The following is a 24,666-nucleotide window of genomic DNA, read 5'->3' on the forward strand; positions in this document are numbered from 1 at the left end:
GTGCCATGGTGTCAGCCTAGCTCACAGCAACCTCAATCTCCTGGGCTCAAGCGATCCTACTGCCTCAGCCTCCCGAGTAGCTGGGACTACAGGCATGTGCCACCATGCCCGGCTAATTTTTTCTCTATATATTAGTTGGCCAATTAATTTCTTTCTATTTATAGTAGAGACAGGGTCTCGCTCTTGCTCAGGTTGGTTTCGAACTCCTGACCTCGAGCAATCCGCCCGCCTCGGCCTCCCAGAGAGCTAAGATTACAGGCGTGAGCCACAGCGCCCGGCCGAAATTCTTTTAATAATGTTTTTTAAAAGAATATTTGGCCTTCTATGACCTTTAGGGATATCATTGGCTTGTTCAAGAATGTGGGAATTTAGTTCCTAGGTCTTCAATGTGGGAAGGGCAAATAGGGTGCTGAGTCAAAACTGAGGATCCCAAGGTGAGTGGAATAATATGGGAAAGGTGCTAATGTTTCATTCTTTGTATTTGCAGTACCTAGTAGAGTGTTTGGCACTAGTAGATAATAATGTTTATTAAAAGCATGTGAGATTATCTGCAGATATTGGGAGTGAGAATGCAAACCAGGTGATTTGCATGAAGTTAAAGCAGTTTCTGGACTTTGTAATATGGTATGATCATCCTGGCTGAATGAAGATGCAATGGAAAATGTGGTTCAAAATATAGATTACTCAGTTCCTTCTTATCCCCAGTGGGAAGGCATATCCCCCAAGTTTGCTGATTTGGAAAATCCTTATTTTTGCAAGGACTGAATTCCCTTGCTTGCTATTTATCAACATTCTGCTGACAAGTCTTGTTCCTGCTCTGTCCTTAGCCCTTTTTTTGTTTTTCTTGTTAAAAGATATATTTTTAAAAAATCAGTTCAGTAGCCCAACTATTTCAAAATCTCATTTCATCTCATTTTTCATTTATTAATGGGCCTCTTTTCTCTCCAGTGCTTCTTATCCCCCAGATATATTTGAGGAACCTCTTTTAAATTCCAGAGGCTATTACATCACTATTTCTTTTTATTGCCTTAAAAAAAAAACAGACTCAGACTTTAATCACTCTATGTATTATGCCCCTGGCCCCACTTTTCAATTTCAAGTACTTTTTTTCCCTTCTAAATCTAGAGCTGAGAAAAATCTCTAGTGAGTCCAGCTGGATATATTTTTATTTTGAGGAATTTATCAGATGAATTATAATTTATTGCTGTTTACCTCTAGGTTATTTGAGGATAGTGCAGTCTTTTTAATCTAACAATTTTCTATATCTTCTATCATTAGGGTCCACAAAGATGCAGATTGTTTTGTGGATATTTCATATTTTCCCCTAATTTTGACTTGCTATTGGTTTCTTATTTTTTTAAAAATAGGCTCATTTGGAACCCATTTTTAATAAATCCTGCCTTCTAAACATATCCCTTGCATGTGTTTAGTTCCAAGGGCCATTTTAATGTTCTCCTCTTGGTTTTTAGTATTCATATGGTGCTATTGAATAGCAGTCTCAAGAAAACAAAAAATGCATTGCTATCAGAACAGAGGAAAGAACATTAGGTTCAGAGTCAGGAGTCCACCCTTAAGTTTTCTGCCTCATACTTTTTTTCATCTTATTTTTTGGACTCAGGCTTTTCCTAGCCTTCTTTCCCCACCTAGAATCAATCATCTCCCCTCTCTTCTTATCTAATATTGAAAAAATAAATAAGAAATTTTGCAAAGTACTATGAATGCCTGTAAAAAAGGAATTATGTAAATGTCCAGTATTATTATGCTGGAATTTTGCCATAACTCTCTATGCAAAAGGATAAAGTTTAGAATAAAATTAGGTCCTTTCAACCTCAAGTCCAAGGAAGTTCAGTTACCAAAATACTAGGAGAATGATATTTTTGGATTTTGGTTCTTATATGGTAGGGCCCACAGCAAAGCTCCAAGATATTACTGGATTTATGACATTGTTTAATGGTGATTACTGTCATTATTATTATGTTTGCCTTCTTGGGAGAGGCATGGAAATGGAGGGAATTGAGATCAGGATGGTCTGTCTTTACTTATTTTGCTTTGATGAGGGAAAGGGCAACAGAGGAGTGAGTCCTGGCTGAGGTCCAAATAGTCCAAATCGCTCAGTTACACATGAGAGGAGGGAAAAAGATACAAAAATGTTGCATAATGCAATGAAATTTGTTTAAATATCAACACTGTGTATGTGGGATATAAGGGTATGTATTACCTCCAGAGTTACTAGAAAGTACAAGGTGGTAGTAGACATTCTTAGATGCAAAGGAGTTAGTGTCCTACGTGGAGCAATTTAAGGGAACATGAAAGCCCAGTTAGGCTCAAAATATCTCTTGCTTCTGGAGTGCGACAGTCTGAAATCTCTAGCATGAGAATCACTCCATTAAATTGCATTTGTAATCAATTATTCTATTTGGAGCCTCTGCATAAGACTAGGAGCCCCTGCATAAGACTAGGTACTTAAATTTAATGCAATTAGCAACTATTAGTAACCTGCTGTAATTATTGATTGATTCTCAAACCTATATAGAAAAGATGACTTTTAGATGGGGTCTTGAAGGATGTGTAAGAGTCACAAATTCAAATGCCCTGTGCAATTAATATAAATGTATGAAGTAGACTGGATACAACAAAATAGGTGCTAAGCTGCTTTTGTTACTAGGTAAGAGTAATATCTACTTCATTAACTATTACAGGACCAATGAAATTTCCAAACAAAATATATATATAGGGTTCTACAGAAATCCTGGGCCATCAATTTGAGTCCCTTGATTTAAATACATGGAAGAAGGATAGTGAAGTATTACATATTAAAGGAGTAATATGGAAAAAAAATCACCGTGACTTGCATGTTACCTAAGAGAACTCTATTGGCATTTATTAATTTATCACAGAGATTGGCAATATTTCAGAAGCAGGGGTTTAAGAAATGACCTCTCTTCTTTTGAAGAGAGAGAAATTGGAAGAGCAAGATCTCTAGAAGCTTAGAAGCCTAGAGTGAGCAAAGGGCATGTTAACAGCTCAAGGGTTCAGAAATATTTCCTATAAATATTTCATTACTAATGCTAACACATTCTTCTTTAAAACGCAGATGTCTATCAGAAAAATTTAAATCAGATCACCTTGTATAACCTAGCTGAGATTAACTCCAAAGAGGGAATAGAAAACTATATGGGGGAGGGAAGTTTAGAGTTTAAGGATTGGGTGGAAGTCAAAATCATAGGTGGGTGTAAGTGCTCTGGCAGGCTGAAGGAGTTGAGGAAGCCTGCAGGTAGTGGGGGTGGATACTGCAGGAGAGGGAGGAGGCAGCCTTTGCCTACTGTGCAGTTTTGCCCAGGGCAGCTAATTGCTTGTGCCAAGAAAATTGCCTATGGAAGCCTTGGGCAATATGCACTAGCTTTTCCCTGATGCCTAGTTTATCAGGTTAAGTTGAAATTTGGTGGGGAGAAGAGGGGGGATGATGAGCTGAAAGAATTCCTGAGCCAAAAGAAACCTCAAAGATCACCAACTTTTTTAGTAAAGAATCTCTTAATGATAAGAGAGGTAACTCAAACTCCCAGGAATCTGGGGACTTAGCCCAAAGTAACCCACCACAAATAAAAATATATTTGAAATATCTGGTTTATCTTAAAACTTTGCATAAATTTTGCATTGATTCAGTATAACCATGTTTGTTTTAATACAAAAAGATTTTAAATTACCACACCAAGATCACCAATCTCTAAATAAATTTGTCTTAGGCCCTACCCCTGATATATCAAATGGCTTGGTGAAGACATGTAGCTAGTAAGGGCCAGAGACAGAATAAGAATTAAGATCTCCTGACCACCCTTCCCTATTTCAGCTATGTATCCAAGACGATGAGCAGCAGCAGTACAAGATGATGATGACACTGAATGCCTGGGGAGGAGAGTACTAAAACAGAAAGTGGAAGGGTTCTTCACTTGTAATTTTTACTAGGATTGACTCCAGCATGGAGAATTTAAAGAATATGGAAAAGGGCTGGGCATAGTGGCTCACACCTGTAATCCCAGCACTTTGGGAAGCTGAGGCAGGAGGATCGCTTGAACGGAGGAGTTCAAAGCTACAGTAAACTGTGATCATAACACTGCACTCTAGCCTGGCCAACAGAGTGAGACCCTGTCTCAAAAATCAAAACAAAACAAAACAAAAAAGGAAGGGAAGGGATCTAATAGTCATTGAGTCTATATTATGTGCCCACACTTTGTACTGAACACATTATCTTTATTTTATCTCTTAATTTTCATAGCAACTGTGAAATAAGTTACCACAATCATATAATACAGGACAAACAAATCCTGAGCTTAACAAATTTGCCTGTTGCTTTCTCAGCTGGTAAGAGGTAGAGTTAGAATTTAAATCCAGGTGTGTCTTACTAGGCCACACTGCCTCTTTTCCACAGCAAAGTCCTATGCTAGGTGCTTTAAGGAATATAAATAAGGAGCTGATTAGGGATATAAACCAGGAGCTCTTGATTGTCTTGTTCTTAGAGCCTATAGTCTAAAGAAGGACCTCCTTAATTAATTAACTCATCATTTTAGCTTTCTACTTAATGCCCCGATCTGGTAAAGAAGTGGATGAGATCACTCACAGCCACAAAAATTGGAAGATATTCTCAATGTTCCTAAAATCTTTAAAATAATTTAGGTGATGTGCCACATATGGCCAAAGCCCTTTTTATTAATCCTTTATAACTTTGCATAGCATGTAAAACAATGTTCCCAAACTGTCCTAAGATATTAATAGATTCAGCAAAAACAAAACAAAAACCAAAAACCTGTTGTTAGCAATATTTTCTCCAAAAGTGCATTAAAAATATATATGTAAGAAAAATACTAAGCACATTTCTCTTGTTCTTATTATGCAAAAGTCTGTCTTTAAGGAATGGTGGGCAACCTGAAGAGCAAAAGAAGTTTCATGTGTTACCTGAAGGATAAATAACTGGTGCTCAATTTGTTTGTCAATTCAGAGTCAGGATTTACTATTTTACCAGCTTATTCTAACCTTTGATGTATGTTGACTATTCCATGATCTTCAGCCTTTATTATGCATATATGTGATGTGGATCAAATTTTGATTATGTTTTACAGCAGTTATATTTTCCTTGAGACCATTTTCACTGTCTACATGCCTATTGTATTTCATGCCTATTATATTTCATGAACTAATGTTGACCTTTCATCACATTATAATATGTTTTGAGGTCAAACATATTTGGCAAATACTGATCCAAAACTTGCTGCCAAGTTGGTACAATGCTTTGCTTACCAGTTTCTCAAAGGATATGCTAATCTTATTGATTTGGTTTCCTACTTTTTGAACTTTTGTTACATGAAAAGATGGATCTACAGTGTCCAATGAACATACATCTGCAATGTTAAATGCACATAGATTTAATGCACATAGATGTACTTTTCTTTCACACTTGCTAACAAGAAATATATAACCAGAGTGGTTAAAGAAGTAATTATTATGCTATATGTATTTTAATACAATAAAAATGCAACATAGTGATAATGGTACATAAAGAAGAACATAAACTTATAAATTGCAAAAAATAATATTTTTGATCTCATAATCATATATAAACAATAAATAATATTTTATTAGTATCAGAAAAAAACATAACCAGGATCTAAATGTTCCATAGGATCTAAAGAAGAAATAAACTCATGAGGCTATTTACATAGAATTAAGTAAAAACTGGACTATAATTTTTATTAGAAAATCATTCATTGGTGTGTTTGCAGCACTTGGTATAGTGTCTGACACATACTAGGTGTTCAAGGTATATTTTTTGAATGAATAGCAAGATTATTCCAGCTCTGGAGCTCTTTCTCAAGTGGCCCATTTAATCCGTTTATTTCCTAGAGCAAGTTACATAACGTATACCCTGAGAACATAGTGAAGCTAAACCAATACGATTATAAGATTCTTGGTACTACCACATCAGAAAATAAAAGGTTGTATTGACAGTATATATGAGTAAAAAATATTTTTAGGAAGCTTTATTTAAAAAAATCACTTATGTACTTTTATTACCATATTTGGATGAACCATATAAAATTGGCATTTTTTTGTAGGTCAAAAATTGGCAAATTCATATAGTTTGATCTTAGCTTATAAATTACTAACTAGTGTATGCCTCCAGTTTCAAGTGATAGAAATCAGACTGAGGTTATTAAATATGGAATGTCTGATTTTGAATCAAAAGTATAGTTTATTATGTCTCAAACAAGAAACCGTACAATTAATCAATGTATGTACCTAAACCATTGACACAGTTTTGCCATCTTAATGGTAGCTTGTTTACGCGAGCAGTGAAGAAGCCTGGAGAGTGAGTGGTGATGAAATCACAAAAGGTGTTTTCCACAGCTTTTGAGAATTGACTATTTTTCCTTGCAAGAAGTAGTCCAAAGCCTGGAAGAAGTAGAAGTCAGTTGGTGGAAGGTCTGGTGAATATGGTGGATGACAGAGAGTTTCCAAGTCTAGCCTCTGTAGTTTGAGCAGCGTCGTTTGTGTGGCAGGTGGTGATTGGCTTTCTCTATTGACTAATCTCAGCTGCTTAATCAAAAGCATCCTCATCATGTTGTCCAGCTGGTTGCTGTAGACATCCACTGTAATCAGTTGATCAGGTTTCATGAATCTGTAGTGGATAATACCAGCACTAGATCACTAAACAGACACCATTAGCTTTTTTTGATGAGTATTCAGTTTTTTACTGTGTTTTGGCACTTTATCTTTATCCAACCATTGTACCAAATGCTTCTGATTGTCAAAAAGAATCCATTTTTTATCACATGTAACAATACAGGGTAGAAATGGTTCACCTTTAGGTAGTGACAGTAAAGAAAGGCAAGCTTCTAGATGATTTCTCTTCTGATGCTCGTTTAATTTATGTGGAACCTATCTATCCAGCTTCTTTATCTTGATGATTAGTTTCGAATGGTCCAATATGTTGGAATGGTAACGTCTAACCTTGCTGCTAGTTTACACTTACCTTGAGATGGATTGGCTTCCTACTATAGCTTTCAGCTCATCATTGTCCATCTTGATCTCAGCTCACCCACTTGGCTCATGTTCAAGATTAAAATCACCAGAACGGAAGTTCTCAAACCATCAATGTATTTGTGCATTCATTAGCTACATCCTTCCCAAACACTTCATTGATATTTCAAGCTGTCTGTGTGCCATTGGTTCTACAACAGAACTCAAATTTAAAAATAACACGATTTTTTTACTTATCTGTGGTTTCATAAAAGTTGCTCTAAAAAAATTTGAGAGATAATCACAAGCCAAAACGTGTGTTTGAAAGACTGAAGATGTACCTTCACAATAAATATAAAACAAGAAGCGTTAAAGTCAAATGTCAGATATCAACTGTTAAACTTAGTACTTATGGAAATCAGACATTTCATACTTAATAACCTAAATAATGTTCATTAAAAGGGCTCTTCTTTGCTTCCAAATGTCAGAGACTAAAAAGCAATCCCAGTAATCAGACAAATATTATAGCACCTTCATTAAAATGTGTGAAGCTGACACCTTTATACTAAATTTTATGGTTAATCACAAATCTCCTCCAGAGTCTGTGGAATGACTGTCTGAATGTATTGTAAGACTTAATGGTCTTCATATTGATTACCTTAATGCATAGAAGTTCTTTCCATTTCTGATGTTAAAACAAGCACTCACAATTATTATGGTTAAAAGAGTGGTAAAGTAATTTATTTCATAATTTAAAATATAGTAAAGTGGATCTATAATTTTTTAAAAATATTGCCAATAATGATAAAAAACAGGGACATTAATATTGGTCATTTCACTATTAGAATAATTTTAGATCACTAGATGATTACAAACATTTAAATGGCCTCCAGAGCCACAGTAGTGACCATGGGCAGAACCCAACATGGGAAATAAAATAACTTTTTGTTTTTGTCATTATACATGACACCTTTTTTAGCTACTTGTGGACACTGCCACAAGAGAGATCACAGAGAAAAAAATCTTCAAAGCTGAGAAGTATAAAGGAGTGAATTAGAGATGCAGACTGCTACTCCTACCTTTTAGCTTGTAACCAATATTCCCTCTTTCTTCTCCCAGTCTCTGCTTAACAAGAGAAGGTTTAGGCTGAGATCACATAAGAATGGCCAGTTACTTAGACTTGCTAGTAGACTATTTCAGTGTTAGTGGGAGGAGTGAGTGGGTGATGCACTACATTTTGGTCACTGTAAAACATTCCAGACATTTTCTATGCTTATATTTACATATACATTTTAAAAAATAGTACCATATGGCACATCCTGCATCATAGCCTGCTTTTTAAAAATTAAAAAATATATATATTATGAACTTCCTTTTTCATCATGATTTTTGTACAACATTCTTTTTTAGCATTTCTTAAAATTCTATTATACATGTGGTGCTCCACAACTTATCCAACCAATCCTCTATTGTTGGTCACTGAGTTTTAAAAATTCATTTCTTCACTATTAGCAACATTGCAACTAAATCTGAACATAAATCCTTAATTCTTTCTTTAGGATAAAATCCTAACAGTAGAATTTGGTGGTTGACAATGAGAATTTGGAATGATTTCCTGGAGAAAACATTTAGCTCATAAGAGCAGAGATATAGGTGAAATCGCAGGTGGTAGGGTGGACCTTTTCATACTGGGGGAGCTTCTGAAGAGAGTCCAGCCTAGGCAGTTTAGAGATATGAATTAGACATTAGAAACATATATTTGCCACCTTTCACTTAGATAATTATTTTAAACTATGGTCAAAAGATGGGTAGGGTGAGGAAATCTGAAGGTACATTTTTTTGAGTATTTATTATGTATCAGGCAATGCTCTAAGCACTTTTCATGGATTATTTCACTCTAGTCCTACCATAACTCAAGAGGTAGGTAAAGAATGGACGCAAGGAAAACTAAACAACTTTCCCAAAGTTTCATATCCAGTACTATAAATGGCAGAGCCCAGAGCCATCTGTGCTCTTAACACCTGTACATTGCTGCTTCCCATCCAATACACTGGCTGCTTAGGCAGACAAGCTGGGAAAGCCCGAGAATGAGAGTCTACAATGAACGTGATATATTTCTAAACTCTACTTTTATTTTTTTTGAAAGTTTTAATTTGCTACCAATGCCACATTCTCTCTTGCTAGTATATACAATGACTATAACCTTAAAGTATTTTACTATTTGCCACTAATCATGGATAAGTCATTCTTTAAAAAAAAAAACAAACAACTATGTTAATTGTAAGGTATTACATCAACTGTTGCTACAGTTTAATTACTAAATTCTGATAGTTTGTATAAGTAAGCAATTCATTTTGTATGATTTTTTACTAGATCAGGACATTGTTGAATTCTTATTGGATAAATTCTTTGTGTTACAATTAGCCTAAAAGTCAATTAGGAATACACAGACAATAACAGGGAAGATTATGGAACTGTTCTTTCTAGAAAGAAATGCTGCATAGGTTTAGATTTTCACATAGTACATAAAATTTTTTACTCTAAATAAATATATTATGGTGTTCAAGTCAACATATTCTTCAGAAAACATGGACCTCTGTGGCACTGTCTCCTGGTTTAAAATGTCTGAAGACATGCATACACTGATATTGAAGTGTTACTCAAGGCACACTTGAGTAAATGAGGATTATATTTGTACAGTGATCAACTGGAACAGATGTTTTCCTTGTCCCCATTGCTCCTAGCTTCCTTGTTCTTCAAAATTCTCAGCTCCTTTTAAGATCCAATGGTGAGCACAGCACAGTGGTTAAATGCATGGATTTTGGAGCCAAACTACCCAGGTTCCAGTCCCAACTCTGCCATTCCTAGCTGTATGACCTGGAGAGAGTTCCTTAGCTTCTCTGTGCCTTAGTTTTTTCATCTGAATCTCCAAACCAAAATCTCCACATGTGACTACTCCTCAAATCTGTAGATTTGTAGTACAATTGCACAATTGGTATTTCAGCTTGACTGCTTAATAGGCCTCTCAAACTTAACATCACCAAATAAAGCCTGCCTCATTCCTACTCTTCCCTGACATGTAAATGGCAACACAACCCGGCCTTTATTCAAACCAAAAATCTATGAGTTATCCTTGATTCTTCTTTTTCCCTCACGCCGACAGCCAATCCATCAGTGAATCTTATCACTTTTACCTCCAAAGCAAATTTCAAATTTGCCCACTTCCACTACCACTGCCTTATCCAAGCTACATTATCTCACATCTGAGCTCCTGCAATGGGTGCCTTACTGGTCTCTGTTCTACCATTCTTACTTCTCTAACATCCAATATCCCTACAGCTAGAATGATTTTTTAAAAGCATAGATTATATTTGTTATTCCCTTACTCCAAATCTCCCAATGACATCGCATCACATTTAGAATAAAAGCTGAACTCCTTCATCTAGACTTCAAAATCTTACAAAATTGGGCGCTTGCAGGGTTTCCCCCAAATTCATATCCACTTGGAACCTCGGAATGTGACCTTTTTTGGAAATAGGATTTTACAGATATAATTAGGTTGAGACCATATTGGATTTAGGAGTACCCTAAATCGAATGAGTAGTGTCCTTGTAAGAAGAGGAAAGGACACACAGAGACAGGAAATACAGAAAAGATGGCTTTGTGAAGACAAAGTCAATGATTTGAGTGATGCAGCTACAAGACAAGGAATACCAAGGATTGCCAAGAGCCACCACAAGCTAGGAAGAGGCAAGGAAAGATTCTCCCCTAAAGCCTAGAGCCTTTGGAGGAAGTGGGCCCTGCTGACACCTTGATTTTATACTTCTAGTCTCCAAAACTGTGGGAGAATATGTTTATATTGTTTTAAGCCACCAAGTTTGCTATATTTTGTCACAGCAGCTTTAGGAAACAAATGTGGGTGCATTTATAACTCTCCATCTTCAACTCTATTGCCCTCCCCTTGCTTTGTACCCTCTGGTCACACTACTCTCCCTCTGTCCTTGGTGTTGGGACACCAAGCTTGTTCCCATTTTAGGGCTTTTGCACTAGCTGTTCCCTCTACTTGGCATACTCATTCCCGACCTTTGCATTCATCCTTCTTGTCACTAAGATCTAGCTTAAAGTCATTCTTTCAGAAAGATCTTTCTCAACCACCCATTCTAAACTCTCTATCACATCACTCTATTTTAATTGTCTGCTTTGCACTTAATACAATCCAGTGTTTCTTATTTATGTATTTATGGAGTCTGTTACTATCCCCTCAATACACACATGTACACACTCCCCGCATACTTACACATTCACTAAACTGCATTGTCCAAAACAGTAGCTACTAGCCACATGTGGCTACTTAAATATAAATTTAAATTAATTAAAATTAAATAAAATTTAAAAATACAGTTTCCATTGTTTGGGGACTTTTTGATAAAGGCCATTCTTACTGGAAATAAGTGATATCTCATTATAGTTTTGATTTGCATTTCCCTGATGATTAGATATGTTGAACATTTTTTCATATGTTTGTTAGCCATTATTTTGTCTTCTTTAGAAAAGTTTCTGTTCAGATCCTTTGCCCACTTTTTGATAGGGTTGTTTGATTTTTTCTTGCTGATTTTCGTGAGTTCTAAGTAGATTCTAATTGTCAGCCCCTTATCAGATGTGTAGGATGCGAAAATTTTTTCCCATTCTGTAGGCTGTCTGTTTACTTTCATGACTATTTCTTTGGCTGTGCAGAAGCTTTTTAGTTTGATCATGTCCCATTTATTTATTTTTGTTGCTGCTGTGATTGCCTTTGGGGTCTTCATCATAAATTCTTTGCCTAGGCTGATGTCTAGGAGAGTGTTTCTAACATTTTCCTCTAGAATTCTAATAGTTTCATACCATAGGTTTAAGTCTGTTATCCAGCGTGAGTTGATTTTTGTGAGAGGTGAAAGCTGTGGATCCTGCTTTAGCCTTCTACAAGTGGCTGTCCAGTTTTCCCAGTACTTGGCGTGGATGTGGAGAGATAGGAACACTTCTACACAGCTGGTGGGACTGCAAACTAGTCCAACCTCTATGGAAAGCAATATGGAGATACCTTAAAGTGATACAAGTAGATCTACCATTTGATCCAGCAATCCCATTACTGAACATCTACCCAAAAGATCCAATGACACTCTACAAAAAAGACACCTGCACTCGAATGTTTATAGCAGCACAATTCACAGTTGCAAAGATGTGAAAACAACTGAAGTGACCATCAATACATGAGTGGATTAATGAAATGTGGCATATGTATACCATGGAGTACTATGAAGCTCTAAGAAACAACAGTAATGTAGCACATCTTGTATTCTCCTGGATAGAGCTGGAACCCATACTACTAAGTGAAGTATCCCAAGAATGGAAAAACAAGCACCACATATTCTCACCAGCAAACTGCTATTAACTGAGCAGCACCTAAGTGGACACATAGGAACTACATTAATTGGGTATTGGGCGGGTGGAAGGGGGAATGAGAGGGCAGGTATGTACATACATAATGAGTGAGATGTGCACTGTACGGGGGATGGTCACGCTTGAAGCTCAGACTTGTGAGGGGAAGGGGGCAAGGACATTATTTGAAACCTTAAAATTTGGATCCCCATAATATGCTGAAATGAAAAAAAAATACAGTTTCCAAGTTGCAATAGCCACAATTCTAAGTACTCAGTAGCCACATGTGACTAGTGGATGTCATAATGGACAGCATAGATACAGAACATTTTCATCATTGCAGAGGTTCCATTTTATAGTGCTTCTCTAAAATATAAGCTTCAGGAAAAGAGGAATCTTGTATCCTAAGTTCTTTGAATTTGTCAGGTACACAATAGATGCCAAATATTTCTTAAATGAAGAATGAATGGTGTTTCAAGAAAAACATTGCACATTAATGTGAATGAACTTTGTAAAAGTTAATGCTCCTTGTTGCTATTGGAAAGCAATATGGCTTTGGGGAAGATGACTTCAGTTCATCTAAGCAGAGTTTCTATAACCACATCTGTCATTGATTATTCTTTTTGTTTGTTTACTCAATAAACACTCAAAAATAGATCTGTTTGCAAAGAGGATTTCAACAAATTCTCTCATCCGGAGTGATGGCTTTTTTGGCTTATAAAAAAAATCTTTTAGTAGGGATCCATTGAGAAGTGGAAGGAGGGCATGTAGGGGTGTAGGTTGAATGTTATCTTCTGTGCAGCATAGCAGTTGCTCGAGATGTCTAAAGAGACAGTGTTATCAATCTCACATCTTTAGTAATCACTTCTCTGTGCTTTGATTAATGTGGGTGTAAAATGTGTCTTATGTAGCAGCATGTGTCTGAAGCATCCTGAGACAAGAAGAGTCAAAAAGTATTTTAATTTTAAAAATTAACTTTAGCTGAAAAGGAATAGGATTACTTCATATAAAAGGTAAAATAACTATATTACTGCATGAGAAGAAAAATCATGGAAATATATCTTTGTTAGAACTGGAGAAAAAATAGAGCCAGTATGTTTTTAAATCATTAAATCTTAGTTATTAAGTGTCCTGTTATGTTTTCAAATCATCACAATGAGGTTAAGATTTTTATTTTTCTCTTCCATTCCATTCCTCTATTTTATTACTCAGACATATGTCAAAGCTCTTAAAAGGAAACTCATTGATTATCTAGTGAAAAATTATTATTGATTAGTAATGAAGAATTATTACTTCAAGAGAACCTTTGATTGAAAAACTATGGACTGGCAAGTAATCTGAAGACTGGTTCTGAATGGGTGAACTTGAATAATATTTAGTAAAACTTCCCCATTTCCTATTACAAAATTGACTACTGAATGGGATCAGAGCACTGTAGAACTACAGTAATCACAACTTAGTGGGAAACACTGTTAGATGCTCCATGTACTATTACATAATTAAAATATAATATTTCTATATGATAAAATGTATGGCTTTAGAATCATTGCTGATATTTTTACATGGAATTGAAATAGAGGAAAACACAGGAAACTAGTTAGATAGAATAAGACTTCTTTGCTGTGAAATAAAATAAAGAGGGTGTATATGTGTATGTGTGTGTGCGCGAGAGAACGAAAGGGAGAGAGAGGAATAAAAAATTAGACATTGTGGGAGTATCTCTGATTTCAGAAATAAAAAAAATAGAACCTTAATAGAGTTTAGAAAGTTTGGTTGAGACTCTAGGTGATTTTCTCTAACTCTCCAAGAGGGATATCTCACCATTTCTGTGCTGTGTTCAGTAACCAGAGGCCCATGAGTGATAAAGATGCTCTGATAGAAGTGAATTACATCACTGCCACTAAAGTTCTGGTGAGAGGCAAGAAAGGAGCATGAAGGTCATAGCTTGATAATTCTTGGAATCTTAATGAACAATGCCTTGGTTAAAGTGACTCAATTTCAGATTCATCAATGTAGGAAAGAGAGAAGTCCTTTGGCCGTGGATAAAAACAATGAGGAAACAGGAATGTCTTGTCTGGGGGGTTCCTCTGTGCAGTACACCTTTTCCAGAAAGTGTGTCTCCTCTGTTAGAGTCAACATCTATTCAGGGAAGTCACTACATTTTCCCTCTTTTGTGTGTTTTTCTGCTATGAATATGAGAAGAGAAGGCAGTGAGGACAGCAGAGCCAGGCAGGAAGGGATAGGAAAAAGAAGGGAGGTACAAAATATGGCAATAAGGGACATTTATGAGGATTCTAGAGAGGCCTGTAAATCAAGATGCCCCAGAATCCTGCTTATAAAAGGTAGTCTGGTTTACATGTATTTAGACAGATGATAGATAGATAGATAGATAGATAGATAGATAGATAGATAGATAGACAGATATATAACTTATAAAAATATGCTCCCCATAAAAAATCAAATGCCAGCCCCTCCTGTGTGCAATCAAAAGAACTCTATTCCTTTCTCTTTTGAACATTTTAAAGAGGGCATGGATAAACAAAGCCTGGTTTTTGGCAAGAGACGGGAGCTGGGATGGAGATATATGGGAAGTGGGGAATAGAGGAGGAAGGAGAGAAGATAGATACTTCAGCCAGGGATGCTTCCCAGGAGTCTTCTTAAATGTTTGGGGCAGTTGAAGAACTGAGTTTATGTCTTGATTTGGCCCCTTGGCTCCTCTTCTAGACTTGAAAATAGCTTGAGTTCTGAGCAGAATCACAGCTTTATGGAGCCACTTTGCCTCCATTTTTCTTCTTCCTATTTACTGCTCCTTCCTTCTTTCTTCCCAACTCTTTTTAATGGCTGTAAAGAGAAGGAAGTTGTTGTGGCAGCTCTTATCTTGATTCTTTCTGTCTTTGAAATCCAGCTTCTTATCCCAGGAAAAGCTTTGAAGACCCTACAGACTCCTGGCCCTATTTTCTCTCTGCCAGGCACTCACTGTGCCTGGAAGTTAAAAGAAAGAAAAGGATTAATGGCCTTATTTTGCTGACTCCATTTTAATTCAACCCTGAAACAAAAGGTAGATAGGAAAACAGTAAAGAAATAAAGGTTGGGCAAATAAATAACTGTTCTGTTTTTGAGAAAATCTTTTGATGACAATTCTCAAATTGGATAAGTAGGATTAGCACTTTATTTCATAAGCCATCTGTCACTGTAAGTTCAGTAAATCAAATAGCAGATATAAAAGTCTCTAAGTGATATGTTATTCTACAAATGATAAGAGCAATAGCTGTCATTTGGGTATTGCAGAAACTGGAAATTGGGCTCAGAAGAATCAATATCCTGATGGTCTAGTTGCTATACCCTAAAATCTAGTCACCATACCAATATCCTTTAAATTTCTTTTATCACATCAGTTCCCTATTCTAGATATTTCAACCTCTCCCCATTTCAAATATTTTCTGTCTTCCTACATATTTTATTCTAAACTTACATTCCTGCAAATTTTTAATTGAGCTTTCAAAGTCCACCTCTAGTTTCCCACCATCCTTCTATAAGCTCTGTGCCCGTAAAAGCATATGCCTATAAATACACAAAGATCAGCCTTTTATGCTCTTTGCCTTCTTTGGATCTGATCCCTTTCCTCCAGAATGTGCTGTTTTCTACCCACCTTCACCTGCTCCACAATAGCTCAACATCTTGGCTCAGATCCTATAACTTCAATGCAGCCATCTCTGAGTGTAGCCTAATTGATATTTCTATCCTCCATCCTTCTGCAGCTCTGAAAAGACTACACAGTCTAGCTTTTAATTGTATATACTTGCTAACTCTTAACTAACATAACATGTGAAAGAGGCTTACAGTCTAAATAGCATCACAGTGTCTAGCATATAGTAGTCACCTAATAAATATTCACTCATTCATTTATTCATTTGGTCTTTATTATTATTGCATATTGATTGTTTTCTCTCCAACAAGGGTGGCAGCTAATTGAAGAAAGTGACTATTTTGTTTCCACTCTGCATATCCCCATCAAGGCCTGGCACCCTGGACAGCACTCAGTAGATAATCAATAACTACTTACTGACTGAATGATTGATTGACTAATGCACATTGCATTTGGATTCCAAGTACAGAAGCCCTTGAGGATGCCCTGGTTTTCCTACAAATCATTTGAAATAGACCTCTACCACATGGTGAAAAGTTCACTGATCTTTTGCACATGGGAAAGTTGAAATACAAAGAGAGGATTAAAATACTCTCAGTCAAGCAGGGGATTAGTGATAGCTACAAGCTAGAATTAGAGTCCACTGAATTTAGAGTCATTGAACCATGCTTTTTTTTCTGACGTAGGTAGCTTTTTTCACCTGTTAATCTTTGATGTTTAAGCTATAGCACATTGCTATATGACTCTGCCTCTCTTCCTTTTTTGTTTTGTTTTATTTAATTTTTAGTGACTCTTACAGTAAAAATGGATGTAATTATCTATCATAGTGGTTGCTTTTCATTTCTTAGTTGGCCTTCAAGGATCAGGAACTGTGTCTTATATGCCCTTACATTTTTGGTGTCTAGCATAGTACCTGGGACATAATAGATGTTTAATAAGTATTTGTTAAATGAATGAATATTATCAGATAAAATAATTTTTTTAGAGTACTGAACAATTAACATGCCTAAAACCTCTTTATAGCATTGAAGATAGTTAAACATTTAAACTGTCTTATTTAATTCATAACAACCTATTCTTAATGCTGAATCATAATTCCTTTGCCTAGTTATTGTCCTTTAGGGATTAAATAAGAAATTGAACTCACAATAGCATCATCCTTGATGTGATTCCTAAACTATAAACTAAACTAGGCTTTAATTTCCACAAGTAAGAGTATAACACTTACATATTTATGGAAAGAAAATAACTTTTCTGAACTGTAATAAGAGGTAATATAAGAAGACAGAATTATTGGCCCCAAATTAGCAAAAAGATCTTTTAAGCCTGACTCATCTGTGCCTTATGGATTTCATAACTGATGATTAGCTTCTCTTAATCAGTTGAACATCCATTTAAGGAATAAATTGATTAGATACTTACATAATTAACCAAACAGTAAGTACTATCAGTTTCTGTTGAAAAAATTGTTTTGATTAACAGCAAATATGTGCTGTTTAATGTTAAGACATTAAATGGTATTATCTCAAATCATTATCTGCTATTTTTCAAAATGTTAAGGAGTTGTTTGCAGCTAGTTCAGTGACCAATGTTTGAAATTTCAAAAAAAGTTTAATTTTTATTTTTATAGCTGGCATTAAATTTAGTATAATTGTTCCTCAGAGAATGAGAGCATAAGAAATATATAACTATTAATAATAACCAATATTACTATGTGAACAATTTGTGTTAACTCTTTACATACTGAAATAGTGAACAACATGGTCCTGAGGCACAGAATAAGGAAAACAATTAAATATTAAACTTTTACCAATCATTTAAAAAAGAATTGATGAAAAAGGAGGATTGACAAGGACGTTAAAATGGAGAGAATGGTTATTAAAGACATCAAGAGCCATACAGGGCAAGATTCATGAGCCAATAGAGATTAAAGAGTTGAACAATGTGTAAATATAAAAAAGTAGAAGTGAACAAGATGTTGGAAAAATGAAAGATGCAAAAGGCTCTTCCTGCTGAAGCCAGGTCCAAGGAGATATTCAAATGAGGAAGAACAACTGGGACATGGATCTTACAATCCACAGGGGGTCAGTAAAGTTGTTTAAAGATGTGCTATGCCAGTAGTCCATAGAAAATTGCATTAAGTTATACAAACACATAATTAAAACTAAGCATTCAGAATGTTAGGTAGTACCATTCTGAGCCAGATGGTAGTTGATTCTAACTACACCTTGGGCACTGAGGAGCTAATTAGTCTTTGCAAGAGGGTGTTCAGGTGTCAGTCAATTCTGAAGTTAGTGCTGAGCAGGACAGCTTAATGGATATACTGGAATATTTCAAATTGATGAGGCCTGAGGCAAGTTTCACACACTGTTTGCAGAAGTCAGGAACTCAGAGAACATGAAGGGAATTTGATTTAGACCTGTTTCTGAAAGTCTACAAGTATGTGCTATGTTTTTGCCTTTTTAATTCTTCATCTCAAATCACTAGTCCCAGTAAGGATTAGTCTAAAAGAGGACTGTTTTATAGGCTCCAGTCAATGGCTTACTGAAATATTAATCTAAAATTATTGTATTATTTTAATATTATTATATTTTACTTCTTCACTAAGGGATGTTTGGGTATGACGATGTAAATATTATCTGAATGGTAGCAGAGACCACATAATTCCTGAGAAACAGTCAAATAACTTGAGTTCCACTAGACCAAACTTCTCAAACTTACAGTTCATAAGTTTTGCCTAGCTAACAAGTTGAAAATACAGATTCCCAAAATCATCAGTGATTCTGATTCAGTTAAGTTTGGGGTGGGAACTGGGAATATGTACTTTTAACAAATACTGATAGGAGATCTATGGACCATCCTTGAAAATCACACACAAGCCACGAGTTCCTTGAGGGTAATGACAATTATTTGCTTTTTATAATTGCTTCAGGATCTAATGTGATGATACTTGGCAGTAGTTAATAATGATTTGTTGAGTGAATGAATGAATGAATGAATAAATAAATAAATAAATAAATAAATGAGTGAACTTTATGTCTCATGAATATTTCTCACTCTGACTTATTCTCACTTAATATCAAAGGATTTTTAGGTTCTGTAATGTCTGCCTAGAAATACCAGTCTTAAATTCTTTATCCTAAATAACAGAATCATGTCTTCTAATCAGGGTTCCTGTACATTTAATCATTTCAACTTTTTTATTTTTATTTTTTAATATTATTCTCTTTTTTATTTTATGTTCTTTTCTTTTTCTTTTCAACATCTGTGTATACTATCATTCAACTTTTAAAAAGTATCCATTGAGCTCACACTATATCCCAGAAACTGTTCTTAACACTTGGGCTGTATCAATGAAATAGACAAAAATCTCTCCTGCATGGAGCTTACATTCTAGAGGTCTGAGATTTCAAATTATTTTCTGGTAATATAATTACATGTTATAAGTTCTTCACACCAAAGAGTTTCTTATAGAATCTTGAATTAAGTAAAAAATTCATTTTGGCAACTTTCAAAGCTCACTTAGGAGAAGAGAGATTGGCTTAAAGCACCAGGGAGTTTTATTTTTGCACATAAATATTTATATGTGTAAAGGGGTGTGTGGTTAATTATAAGCGACAGGAGGAGAATGACAGATGCTTAGATCCTCTGTCCCCATGGAGCGACAGACCTTGCTTGTTGGAGTGTAGTGGCACATCATGTGGTCTGTGTACTGAATCACTGATTTGAATATTGCAGCAGCTGGAGTGCAAAGTATATCAGCAAATACTACAGGAGGAGGAGTGCGTGTGTCCTGAATACAGAGTAAGAATAAAATAGGTTTGCATAGTCACATTGAGCAAGGCTGTTGATGCCCTTTTTCTTTTTATATTTCAGTTTCAAAGGAAAACTAGAGAAGGGCAACTGGACAGTCCAAGGATCACAGGCTGGACACAGGAAGGTAAATGAGTAGATGACCTGCTCTTTCTTCCTAAATCCTAAATTTGTATTCTCTGCAGAGAGGGGGTAGAGGGGAGAGAGGAGGGAGGAGAGAAGAGAGAGAAGGAGAGAGAGAGAGAGAGAGAGAGAGAGAGAGAGAGAGAGAGAGAGATTGAGAGAGAGAGAGACTCTCATTCTTCCAGGGAAAACGTACTTAGAAAATTCATTTCCATAATGAAAGCACTAAACTAAACAGGTATAGTCCCTACTTCAGTGCTTATGAGGAAAATGAGGAGAAATTACAGTTTTCTTTAGCAACTTTCATTTTATTGCCTTTGCTTTTGTTGTGATAGGAAGTTCAAAATCCTTTTCTCAATTTTCCTTTAACAAATTATATCTATAAGAATTTTTCTAGTTTACACAGACCACCCCTTATGTTATTTACTATTATTTTCCCTATTATAGATTAGGAATCTGAGGCACAGAGTTTAAATGATGTTACACAGAGACAACTTATTTAGTAAGTAACAGAACAAAGACTAAATCCAGGTTCTCTGATTACAAAATCATTCTGCCCTTCTTACTTTTACTCCTTCTATTTTGTTGTTGTGGTTGTTTTTATTGTCTCTCTTCTCCCTTTATAACTCTCACAGTCAGAAATGACAGAAAAGCTGGAGGAGGGAGGCTGGTGGTGGGAGGTGAAAAAAATGGTTTACGCTGATGGGTAAGAACTTTTCTACTTACAGATATGGTGTAGGAAAAAAATAGAGTAAGAAAAAATAAAAAGCAGCTTTAACAGAAGTATGAATTCAAACAGTAAATGAACAGATATATTTCATACTTGAAACAATGAAATTGATAAAAACCTTAACTCCATTTCTCAATGTTCTAGATCTCTACCACCTGTACTGAAGATTTCACATCATCTGGTGAACTTCCTAGAAAGATTACCTAACTAAAAAGTATCCCTCAAAGTCCCATGATATCCAAAGAAGAGCCAGAAAAGCCACCTCAGTCTCACCCTGAAAATGTCCATGATGTTCATCAGAAATTATGGCCCATGGTCATTTAACATGCTAATTCCTCGTAAGTCTGAGTCATAACTCGCTATCCATGTTGACACCAGTGAGTTTTGTAATGTTCATGTGGAAACAGCAGGGAACAGAGAACTGGATTCCATTCTGCTTCATGCCTCATCAGCCAGATGGTTGGCTGTATCAAAGCCAGTAATGCTGATGTCAGAGGCGAGAGAACACAGCTGGATTTTCAGGTTCAAGGGGAAAGAGGGAATCTATAATGCTTAAAGTTCAGGAGAAAATTGCCTTTGGACTAGTGGATAGAGCCAACTAGAACTGATGGGGAGTTTTTAATGTTAAGTCCTATAGCAACATTTCTGTGTAATTGCTTTTTGGGCCATGGTAGGATTTGAATCCTCTTTATCTCACACCTGCTAACAGGCCACTGATGCCAGTCAGCTAGCTATTGTGTTCCAGATCTGAGAATATTCTAGCACAGGCATATTAGACTCCCTAAAACTTCTGACTACTACTGTGTTATCCCTAAATTTCTGGGGACTAGCTTGAAACCAAAACATGCAAGGATGGAAAATAGCTTAGAAGACCAGTTCCTAAGAAGTTGTTGATAAAGATTTTATTTTTATGAGTATATCAGCATAATGTTGCACTTGGACTGGGATTTGCGAAAGGTAATACATGTCATTTTTTTCTAGCTTGGTCATGCTAGGGCTAGCAAGAAATCTAATTGCAGCCATATGGGACAAGGGACGGGGAACCTGGCTATTTCCCTACCAGGGCTTACACAATGTAAGAATGTAATGGGTAAAAGGGCCCCAGGTCTTTATTTTATCATGTTTGTTGTTAAGATGTTCATTGTCCAAACAAACCTGGTCCATTTGAATCTGAGCACTCCTTATACAAATTTGGCCATGGCTCCAAAGGCCACATTGCATCTGGTATCCACATTAGAGGTCTTACCACTTCTGGGCCACTGCGTGAAAGTGGAGTCCAAGTCCTTTATTCACATGTGAAACAAACAATATTCCTCTCCCCTTCCAAAAACTTTGCAGGCTATAGGAATCCTTCTCCCTCTCTGTCTTTCCAGAGTTCAGGCCATTAATCCCTTGTTTTCCAAGTACCAGCTTCTTCCCAAATAAAGATCTAGAGTGAGTTTGGGTTAGTGGGAGGGGTGTTGCCTTTGGGATCTCTTCTGAAACACAAAGAATCTACTATAATAATTCCTGCAAAGCAAGGGATACTAATCACACAAGCATGATTATTCTTCTTGGAAGGGAGGTAAGATGAAAATTTCCCTTTTATTCTTTGTATTGTCCTACTGCAGCAAGAATAAGGCAAAATTAATATCTCAGTGAATCATTCTGCTACAGAGAAATAGGTGACTTGTAGGTTATTGAGGTTCAGTGAAGACTTGTGGGCTATGCACATACTATCTATGATTGAATCAAGTTCGGGCATTAGGACAGAGGATGATTGAGCAATGATTTGCAGATGAGTGCTTGATCCAGGAAGATCAGGCAGTACTTCACTGGGGCAATAAATGTGGCATCTGGTGTCAGGAGAGTAACAAATCCAGAGAGGGAGGGCTATTTAGACCTAAATGTGCAGGACACCAATAAACAGTATTTCTGTTGCCAGGAGTCTTTGCATATAAGTGTGTATAAAATGCTTAAGCAGTAATCGGTCTGTGATGCTGCAAAAAAAGACAGTTTCTCCCACAGCTGCTGCAGCACAAGGGGTGCCATGGATTTTAACCCCCAGGAATTAACCTATGTAAATGACTGCTGGGTGACAGGGAAGATTTTTTCAAAAAGCAGTCAGCCCAGAAGTAGCTCTTTTCTTGCCAACATTCTGGGTGATTTATACAACTGTTCCCACTGAAGAGTGCAAAGAGAAAAAATTTTGCAGCAGAATGTGATTGTAGAAGTGGAGGCAAGAGATATCCCCTGAAGTTGTAATAGTTGCACAGAAGCAGAGTGAAAAGATCAGTGGGACCAAGGCAAAGACATTTATTTTAGCTATAACACTGAACTGATGAGATAGAGTTAACAGTTAACACTTCGGCTACATGATTTTTATTACTGTCTATTATTTTAAAATAGTAACTACTGAATACTTGTTGTACTTATGATATTTTACAATAAAATAAAGAAAAAATAACATAGATTACAATTTTGCTAAGTTCCTATGGTAGATTGCAAAAATGTCTACAAATTTGTCTATACTACTGATGGTGCCTGCCTACTCTGACTCTGAGCTAGGACACATGACTTTTGTTGGAAAATGGGAAAATAGGAAATGTGACACAGGCATACTGGAAAAGTACTTGAGTAGTGGAGTTGTACTGTTGCTTCTTTTAGAAGCCTGAACAGTCATGTGAACAAGCCTATGCTACCCTGTGAAAGGATGGAGCACATGGTTTACCTCCCTACCTCCCAGATCATCAGAGCCGACAATAAGCTGAACTCCAGAAGCAGGATGAACTAGCTGATCAGCAACTGACTGTAGGTATTGGAGCAAGGTGAATTAAGACCAGTAGAAGAATTTCCCAGAGAAGTCCAACCCAAATTGTGACTTACCCAATTGTGAGCTCAATAAATGGTTCTTGTTTTAAGCCACTAAGTTTTTAGAATATTTTGTTATGCAGGTTTGTTATACAGCAATAGATAATATATATTGCTTTGCACATATGGCTTATTTAATTTCACAATAGCCCTATAAAATAAATATTATTACAAGTCTCATTTTACAGAGGAGGAAGCAGAGGCAAAGAAGGAATGAGAACATGGACCAGTCTTACACAACTTATAAATAGTAGGACCGAGATTGAGACAGTCTGATTCCAGTATTCATACACTTAACTGCTACACATGATTAAACATTAACTTATGTTTAAACCAATAAAACAAACCAAAAAAAAACCCCATCTTCAAAAAATGGTTGAACTATTTTCTTTTTTAAAAAATCACTTTATTATGTAGGTATGATTGACATACAAAAAGCTGTACATATTTAAGCTATACAACTTAATGAGTTTGAAGAGAAGTATACATCTTTGAAACCATCACCACAGTCTATGCCATAAACATGTCCATCATATCTAAATATTTTCTCCTGCCATCTTTATTTATTGTTATTATTATTACTTTGTGGTAAGAACATTTAACATAAGATCTACCCTCTTAGCAAATTTTCAAATAATCAATACAGTACTGTTAGCTATAGGTACAATGCTGTATAGTAGATCTCTAGGATTTATTCATCTTACATAACTGAAATTTTGTATCCTTTTACTAATACTTTCCCATTTCCCTCTTACCCCAGGCCCTGGTAACCATCATACTACTCTCTGCTTCTATGACTTTGGCGAATTGAGATTACTCATATAAGTGGTATCATGTACAATAGTATTTGTCATTCTGTGTCTGGCTTATTTCACTTAACATAATGTCCTCCAGGTTAGTCCAGTTGTTGCAAGTGGCAGAATTTTCTTCTTTTGTTAAGGTTGAATAATATTCTATTATATGTACATACCACTTTTAATTAATTCTTTCACATGTTTCAAAAATGTCTTGCATTAAAGAGGATCCTTCAGGGAACTTCTGGCCATGATGGTGTAACATGGACCGTATGTACTTACCT

At 36.0% G+C, this 24,666-nt stretch overlaps 1 long non-coding RNA gene across 3 annotated transcripts in view; it reads left to right on the forward strand.

Moving 5' to 3' along the window:
* LOC105878366 (uncharacterized) overlaps positions 1-24,171 on the forward strand; it is a 70,517-nt gene extending 46,346 nt beyond the window's left edge. For 2 of the 3 annotated variants that reach the window (XR_012919714.1, XR_012919713.1), the window contains exons 2-3: positions 19,949-20,012; positions 20,883-24,171. This is a non-coding gene — a long non-coding RNA (uncharacterized LOC105878366). The remainder of the gene's footprint in view (positions 1-19,948; positions 20,013-20,882) is intronic. The other variant, XR_012919715.1, reaches the window with a different exon arrangement.
* Positions 24,172-24,666: the final 495 nt, after the last annotated feature.

The sequence above is a fragment of the Microcebus murinus genome, chromosome 6, assembly GCF_040939455.1.
Source record: "Microcebus murinus isolate Inina chromosome 6, M.murinus_Inina_mat1.0, whole genome shotgun sequence".
NCBI classification, from domain to species: domain Eukaryota; kingdom Metazoa; phylum Chordata; class Mammalia; order Primates; family Cheirogaleidae; genus Microcebus; species Microcebus murinus.